This window comes from Crotalus tigris, unplaced genomic scaffold, assembly GCF_016545835.1.
Source record: "Crotalus tigris isolate CLP2741 ecotype Arizona unplaced genomic scaffold, ASM1654583v1 scf7180000019798.211333, whole genome shotgun sequence".
Taxonomy (NCBI): Eukaryota; Metazoa; Chordata; class Lepidosauria; order Squamata; family Viperidae; genus Crotalus; species Crotalus tigris.
Genome location: NW_024097716.1, coordinates 201,633 through 211,333, shown reverse-complemented (window position 1 = coordinate 211,333; position 9,701 = coordinate 201,633). Strand labels below are relative to the sequence as shown.

Genomic DNA, 9,701 nt, shown 5'->3' with positions numbered 1-9,701 from the left:
TCTTTATTCCAAAGGTTACATTGTACAAATGCAAGCAAAGAGCTATAGCATATTAAATATATTACACTAAATAATGAAGAATAAATTTTTGGTGTATTAAAGTAAATAATTGGATTATATTAATTCAATCTTGATTCAATCTATATACTACCTTTTTAAGATTGTTGTTACTTTAAATTATTTCAACAATTTGAAATTCATTTCAAGTTATTTGCCAATAACTTATTGAATTATATACCTAAACAGAATTTGATTCACTTTGAGTTTTAACTGAAAAACATTCAAAAAGGATTAGAACAAATGCAAAAAAAAAAAAGTTTGTAGGATGCAATTACAATGCTTTCAAAATCTTGAAATCAGAAGTTCACTATACACCTGGCATTTTCTGCAAGAACTAAACAGAATCTCAGGGTAATAGTGCAATATACTTATATTAAATGTATGTGAAGTTGACATTTATTGAAAATAAATGACACTGAAAAAATGCAGACATTTATTTTCTGAGTGGCATATATGTTCTAGTTATGACTATTTTATTAAGATGTACAAAATGATTGATGCAGCTGTAATCATTTTGTCTCATGGATTCATCCACTGCTGGGTGAAAGTTACTCAATATAACACAGAAAAGCTAATGCATATATTGATGACTAGAAACATAAGTTGCTGTGTTCTTCCATCTACTTTTAGAAATATTGTTTATTCCCAAGGGAATACTGAATTCCTGAGTTCTATCCTTGCTGATTTAATCTTGGAGGACTAACCCTTTCTAATTATTCTACAGATATATTTTTAAAACAAGTTTCTTGTTGATTTTGTCAACTATTGAACCTATTACCTACTTTTTATTACTGGAGCACAACTTGGACTTCAAGACACTTTTATATCATGCAAACATTTTATTATCTATTTTTCACTTCAACCTCTAATACTATTGAGATTCAACAGTAGTTAACTTTCTTTTTCTACTATCAAAATCTATTCAACTCTTAGGCAGAGTTAAACAAATCTCTGTAATGTGAAATACATGGCAGCAAAATGTTAGAAAGGATAGCTAAGTCCCATACAGTTTTTCTTGAGCCTATTTAAGCTCATCTGTTGTCTTCAGGTATAACAATGAAGACTATCCAGAGAAGGAAGGAAGGAAGGAAGGAAGGAAGGAAGGAAGGAAGGAAGGAAGGAAGGAAGGAAGGAAGGAAGGAAGGAAGGAAGGAAGGAAGGAGGAGGGAGGGAGGGAAGGAAACTTGTTAATTTGCTTCACTTTTTTTTCTCATGTGGTGAGAGTGAGAATCACCAAAAAATGTTCTTGGGGCCGCTCTGAATCTTTTATTATCACTGATGTATGTTGGCACACATAAAGCAAAGTAATCTGACTGAAGTTGATCTGAACCATAAACAAAGATTTTAAAGTTCCAAAATACATCACAACATCCAAACAACTTTCATTTGCATCTGTGAACACTTTTACATTACGCACCTCAGGAAGTGAAACTCCTAAAGGAGGTAGAGTCTGTTGGAGAAAAACAGTTTCAGCTACAAGTTTAAAACTGTGAAAACATACACAACTAATTAAAAACATTCCTATAAAGGATTCTGAATATGCAGTCAATCCATTGAACAAGTAAGCAATTCCAGTATGATTCTTCCATACATATTAAGTAATTACAGAATGATAACACAGGTTTATTTCTTACTTGTTATTGTTGTATGTATTTATATAAAAACTATTTTTAACATAATGTGCAACTTAGGATAAAATTCAAGAAGATGACTGCATCATAAAAAAATTAACCCATCCACAAATGTCTGAAAAGAATCTACATCTGAGTTTTTGTAAAAATAAATCTAAAGACAATTTGGAGTTCAAGATATTTTATACAGACAGGTGGCTCTAAATATTATCTACAAAAATTAGGATTAGGCTAATAATAGTTCAATGTTGAGTATGATCACTAGTGTACTTGGTGAAGACAATACAGTAATCATAAAATATATTATTTTAAAGGGAATCCGACATAAATAGTATTAGAATAACATATTATTCAAGTATTGAGGGACTAGACAGCAAATCAACATATACATCCCACGTAATCAATCCTGCCTCATATCAAACAACTATATTATTCAAGGGGAATATAAGTCCAAATACATTTACCAAAATCTAAGCATACCAATCAGTTTGTTCAGCTTTATCCAAAAGGATTCCAACCACTCTTACACAAATAGTTTCTAAAAATAGCTCTAAGTTTCCATTAACTCATAAGATAACTTATATTGGTTGCTCCACCCCCTTTCCAAATGTTCCAAAACAGGGCAAGAATAAAAGCATCATGAATGCACACAAATTCATCATGATTTCTGTTAAAGTACTGTGAAAGAATGGTTTTATACATTAAGGTACATAGATACACTAAGGTACAAATGTTTCTAAACATTTTAGTCAGAAAGAAGAGTCACGGGTTCAACTGGTACACATGTTTATGTCTTCAAATTGTTTACAGCTAAAAGACATGTAAAAGCACAAGCAGTTACTTTTATAGTTTTATGTTACTAATTGTTGTATGTGACAAACTCTATTTTTGTTACTTTTTAAGCCTACAGTTGTACTACTTTGTTTTTCTATTCTTTGTTTCTCTAAATATTAGGCATAATTATTTGGAAACATTTCTTTTCATTGTCTTATTCTTATAATAGAATTTTCTAAAAATAAATGTAAAGTTTAGGAACATGATAGGCATGTGCATGATTATTTCATTGAATCACAGTTCAACTATCACTTAAGAAATATGAATCAGGTCTCAATTTAACATTTCTCCAAGTTCTACCACTAAATTAGTGCTCATTTTGCACTTCCAATTACATATGAATTGAAAATCATTCCATTATAATCTGTATCAAAATATTAGTTAATTATGTCCAGAAGAACTGATAAATCTGGGTAAAATTCAGTTTAATTGCTCAATGTCTAACATTTTAGGCTCATTCTAGTATTAAACTTTGTCCAAGCAAAGAAGTTAATAAAAGTTGCATAGCTTGGTCAGCTTTTGACTAGAAAAACAATGTTCAGAGAAAATGTTTTTCTGAGTTTTCTGTTTTGAAGAATTATTGATTATATTGACAAATAGGACAGAGCAGTTGTAAAAGGGAAAAAAGTTGATGAAGAACACATCCATATATTGTATTAATGTCTGTTTCAGTTGCATTCAGTTATATAAAATGAGCCATATACTGTATGTATTCATTAATAATCCTATTTATCTTAGGCCAATGTTCTGCTTTTAGTGTTGTTAGAATGTAATTCTGCTGCAGTACAAAATATAGAATTAAAGTTTAAAGATATTGCCAGTCACCTTCGCTATAAGTGATCCTTTTATGGATACAATTAATTGGATCCAAAGAACAATTTCAGAACTGAGTTATCATGTTCCCCCTTCCTATATAATTAGAACATAATTACCCACAGGATATCAGAAAGATGTAAAACCTTTCTTCTAAGTGCATCCTCATTAGGAAACAAATCTCAATGTACTCTTATTTGATCTCTGTAAATTAATTAAAATGTTACAGATATAAAAGGTGGATAGCAATAAACTGGATCTGACATTATTAAAAAATTATCATTTGATATCTGTATGCGCAGTTTATATCTGAAAATAATTTCATTTCAACACATGTATCATAATATACTGTATACATGGTGTAAAATATGATAAACTATCTAATGGAAGCATAAAAATAAAATCAAACACAATCTATCTAATCTACACAATTTTACACCTTCACTACTGAAACACCATGCTGAAACATACTCTTAGGCGGCTGGGTATTCAAAATCATGGGACATCAATGAGAAAGCACACAATCTCCCCACATCAGACCCTCAGATTCTGCAAGATATAGCCAGTCACATATTTTTGACAATAGGAGGCATAATCTGATTGAAAAGATGTTTGGTGAAATTTGATGTCAAACCATGCAGAGTTTAAAGTTGTAAGTAATACCTTGAATTGAAACTAGTACACTTGAAGCCAAGTCCAGTGCCCCTAAAGTCCAATGCATTTAAAAAAAAAACTGTGTTGAACCTGATGCTTCATTAGTAGATAGGCTGCCACATTTTGAATAAGAAAATAATCTTCAAGCCTGTATACACTATGTTACAATATTCTATGTATGAGGCATGGGTAATTGTTGCCTAGCAGATTTGATGGAAATGGGTTACAAAATAACATATTCACTTTAGCATGGATCATGAACCTGGGAGGACCTTGGATCTAATCCAAAAGAAAGCTGGAAACCATGATCAAGTCAGAATTATCACTTGCAACTTTCTCTTGGTGGGATTAAACCAAGCTTTTTTTTAATCATTCGAGCTCCATGGTCATCAGACACCAGGCCAGGATTTCCATTGCATCCCTGGTCCGACTTGGGGTAACAAAATAGATGTGTATCCTGACCATATTGATCATCTATCATACAAAATCATTGACTTCTCTCAATGGCTTCAAAGAGATCCTAAGTAACATGGCCCCCTTGGGGGCTCATACTGGAGTAAAAATCATGCAACTGCTCTTTTCCTCAAACAAACTGATTGGAACTGTCTGTCTAGGAAAGAACAGAGACACTGTAATTCATAGCCTCAAACTGTAACTCTTGCTGCCAGTCTGAAGGAGATATAATTTAACCAGAACCTACCTCAATTTTGACCCAAAGGCATATGTGTATCGTTACCACCACAAAATTAAAATTAGGTAGGGCATGGACCAAGGATATAGATAGATTAATTCCAGGGCTTTTTTTGTCATCGAACACCTAGAACGGAGTTCCGGCACCTTTTTTGGATGGAACCTTGTAGGGTAGGCAAGGTGGTCTGTATGACATATGTGAGTTCCAGCACCTTTTTTATTTACAAAAAAAAAGCACTGATTAATTCTATTTACATCCTTGGTCTACAGAAGTTTAATACAAAAAAAGATCCTGATCTTATTTCAAGTGTCTATCCAATCTGGGTCAAGCAAAAGATTTTATCAGCAAAATAACTCACACATATATCACAGTATCATATAGAAGGAATCTTCATTCCATTTACTGAGTAGGGAGTGAGTATCTGAAATGAGCCCCTGGATATGAATTGGCAAGTGTAGTAAGGAGGAGTAAGAATACTTTATCATGTTTAACACCACAGTATACTTTCAAATATGGTTATCCATCTGCGACTGATGGAATACATACTTCAAATTTCTTTACCATCACACTAGTTTCTCTTTACTCATTTCATGTCCTGCAGCAACTCAGAAAACAAGGAATTTCTTTTGAAATTATGGTGCTATAACATTATGCACAGCATCAGACCTAGGAGAAAGATGTTGTTTGGTTTGAAATGTGTAACTCAAATGGAATGTCTGCAAACCATAGTCAGCGATTCAAATATCACTTAGAGTGAACAGGAACACCAAGATGAATCCTAGTCTGGAGTTTAAAACAACAGAGGCAACACTACAGATTTAATGAAGCAGTTGAAACAATAGTAAAGAAGTAAGCTAAAGGTCAGGAGTTCAAGGAAGAGGTTAGAATAATGTTTAGGACTTATATACAGAAACCTTGCAGGCTTCACACATAGAAGACTACAATACATGTTCCACAACATTTTTTTTAATCAAGATTTTTTTATGCAAAAGACTGCACTTGAACTCAGTTGATTAATCCTTAATGGAATGTGTTCTGTTTTCTGCTTGGTTCAGCATTGAAGAGGCAGTAATAGAAACAAGTACTTCTTTATTGAAGGTCAAAACAGAAACTAACAAGCATTGCTCCACCCCTATTTATACAGTCAACTCTGGGAGGCATCAGCCAATGAGAGCACAGTATTCTCCCGCTCAAATGCGTAATAAACAGTCTTGTAGACAGCAAGTCTGCCTAGCAGGCCACGTGGTCTGCTAAATGTTCCTGCACAGATCTCAGCAACCTGTTCCATAATTTAACTCAATATATTACAGAATGTAACTTTGTCAGGAAAAAATATGACTCTAAACAAGTCTTTATTATCAAAGAGTCCACAACTGAATCCTTGCACTTCTGCACTAATACTGCATTATCCTGCAACAATGCCATCATTGTGGAACGATTGTCTGATCTACAGGTTTGGAACGGGTTGTATGAAATCATGTTGTCTCTGTCCCTGGTCATATCTTAGAGTGAGATCTTTTCTTTTTTCTTTTCCTTTCCTTTTATTTTCTTTCTTTCTTTTTGACTCTGTGGTTTTCTTCTGTTACATAAAAAAGGTTTCCCCCTTTTCCTCTGAAGTAGATTCCTCAAAGAGCTTTGACAGGAGCCCATTTAATAATGACATCATTACCTATGTCCAGATGACATCCGCTTATTTTGCAAAGAGGAGGTGTAGTGAATGCCCTACTAGTTATTATGAATCAGTCTAGGAGTAACATCACTTTTCTATTTTTTTACAGTGCTTTTTGTAACATTTTTTCTCTGAATTTGCACCATTATTTGCTGGTTTCACTAGCTATATGGTTCAGCAGAGCACTGTTGTATCTGTGACCTGAATTAATTTATGCTACAGGATGTAACATAACCATATTGGCTGTATGATCTACACATAATACATCTTGAATGTGAAGGATCAAGACCACAAGAGAACTGCACAGCAACAATGCATAATATGCATTTTTTGTACTTTAAAAAAACCCATAAAATTTAAAATCGTCATACTTAAAATGAACATATTTTAACTGTTCACTGTTCACTTAAATATATGTGACAGAAAACAAAAAAATCTAGTTTTATATTTCATAGTGAAGTTAAAAACCTGGCAAGTGTATATTATGCAGCTTTGCTCATTTATTCAAAATTTCATATTTCCATTTGGTGAAGAAATGTTTCCTAATGTTAAGCATTATATACTATTGCTAAATAATCTGCTATTCCAAAAATACAGAAAAAATTATCTCATAATTAAGACTGATTTGTGCTCTCAAAAGAATCCGGTCTTTGGAATAAATTCCTATTAGCTTTAATACCAGGCACTGATATTCAAGGGCATCTTAATTCTGATTTCCATATGGAAGGGGATATCATAGTATAAGCTTCATAGAATATATTTGGTTATAGTTGTTTAGCCAACTGTATTCTATGCAACTGGGACAAGTGACTTATCAATATCTCCAATTAAGTAGTCCATCAGACTTCAATTAATTATTTTACGATAGCAGCATAACCTGGTAGATGGATACAGAATCTTAGTAAATTCTTTTATCTCCCAATGATTACCATTCTTAAATCAAATTTGTTGCCATGCTGTACTCAGAATACCTGTGTTCTTATATTTGCAGAGATTCTGGCTGTGATTGGATTTCATTAGTTTAAGCAAGAGGCAACTGGACTTTCTTTGTTTTTACTTGAAGACATTTTGCTTCTCATCCAAAGAGCTTCTTCAGTTTTTTTATTTGCCCATTTAAAGCAAGCTTCTAAATCTAATCCCATAGACTTAGGGTTATACATCTACAAATTATATTTACAATAGTCCTCTACTTACAACAGATTGTTTAATGACTATTCAAAATTACAATGGCACTGAAAAAGTAATTTATGACCATTTATCACACTAATGACCATTGCAACAATCCCTGTAGTCATATGATCAAAATTCAGAAGGTTGGCAACTATTTATGACAGTTGCAGTGTTCCACGGTCATGTGATCAACTTTTGTAACCTTCTGACAAGCAAAATCCATGGGCAAGCCAGATTCACTTAGCAACCATGTTACTAATTTAACAACTGCAGTGATTCACTTAACAACTATAGCAAGAAAGGTCATAAAATGAGGCAAAACCTACTTAATGTCTCAGCAGCAGAAATTTGAGGCTCAATTGTGGTTGTAAATCGAGGATTATCTATACTTTATCCATGGATTTTATACTAATTACATTGACATGACTTAAATGTAACAGTATAAAGTGTCATTTACAAAATGCAAAAGAAGGATTTATACTTCATTGCAGGCCAAGCAACTATAGCCATCAATTTGCTGTGTTTTTTATGGTGATTTGTCTAAGTCTTGATTTAAAGATTTAAGATTAAATTCTAATATCTTCTCTCTTTGTTTATTCTGATATGGAAAAACCTTTGTAGCACTGATCACAACATACATTGCACCGAATAATTATTTTGTAGAGAGTGAAATTTATTGTTTTAAATAGTATCATAAAAGATGTAATGTGGATAAATTGCTTGCTGCAAGGACAATGTCATTATTCTAGAATGATCCTGGCTGACATCTGAGTCCCCAATATTAATGTCAACTCCAAACAAAATAAAATTCTAGAAATTTAGATATTTTGGGAAGCTGGTTCCATAAATGACAAAAGATATATAGATATTTTGCTTTTAAAATGGCTGTTAAATTTAAGTAGTGAAAGCATAGTAGGCTTTATTTTCACAGAGCGGACATTCTTTTTGTGGGTTTGCATTATACATTTGTTACTGTTTTGTTTGTTTTCATATCTAATGACTATAATGAGCAAAATTTAGATATGGCCCCATCACAAAAACAGACAAGACTATTTTATGGAATTTCTTAATTTTGTTTCCTTTTGGGAAAGAATTACTTGACTTGCAAAAAAAGAAATGCCTCTAATTCTCAATGTTTGATTAATTTTGATAGTATAATCAGAAGAGTATTTAGGGACTAAAAAAAAAGCATTTGAAAGGCTACTATGACAGTGATGTATGAAAAAAACATTAATTTATTTTTCATATGTTGTAATTTCCACTGCTGGTGAACCACTATTTTGTTAATATTTATCTATTACTAGTAAAACTGTATGGTGTAGTTTTCATCAATCTTCACAAATCAGTTCTGGTTTATAAAGATATAAACGCAACATGATATGTTAGAATGTACAAGAACAGCTTACCAGTACTACTGGACAGATTGAGGAGGGAGGTAGAATGTGATCCTTCAGAATGCCACAATCACATTCAGGCTTTAGATGTGAAGCACACTTATTATGTAGCTGTAACAAAAAAAGAGATAAAAATATCACTATGGATTAAACATTAATGAATTTAAATATGGCTAAAACAAGATTAGAATTACTATGTTTCAACAATCAACAATCAAACAAATGCAACAATCACAGAAATCTGTTTTATTTTTATAATTATAATATAACTGATAAAGGAAGGTTATAAAGTTGACTTCTTTAAAGGCCGTTGTTAACAAACAGTTGATGATATAAAACTAAAAGAGTGACATCCTATTCTATGTTTTCTTATATTTTCTATATCATTTGTTAGAGTGTATGTATTTCTGCATAATCTATCTTTTTGTATAGAAGCTGTGATCAATTTACATTGGGTTAGTTATTTAACACAAGGACAAATCTATGAGATATATTGGGATGACAGAAAACAAAGTGACTAGTAAGTTTTTATGGCTAAGAGACACCTATTCTTATCCTATCATACTAATCTCTGGTTAGCTGGTTGTGATGTTTAAAGTGAAGCATTTTTTATCTATTGTAACAAACTGAAAAAAGGTGCTACTCAAACAGAATCCACACGCCTTCTATAAAAGCAACAGTACTTATATACTGCTCCACAGTCTTTTACAGCACTCTTTGAGCGATATACAAATATCAGCATATTGTTCCCAACAATCTGGGTACTCATTTTACCAATCTTAGAA

The 9,701-nt window shown here is 32.4% G+C and overlaps 1 pseudogene; it reads right to left on the bottom strand.

Moving 5' to 3' along the window:
- Positions 1 to 1,421: 1,421 nt before the first annotated feature.
- The window catches only part of LOC120317731, a 167,031-nt pseudogene continuing 158,751 nt past the window's right edge, over positions 1,422 to 9,701 (bottom strand).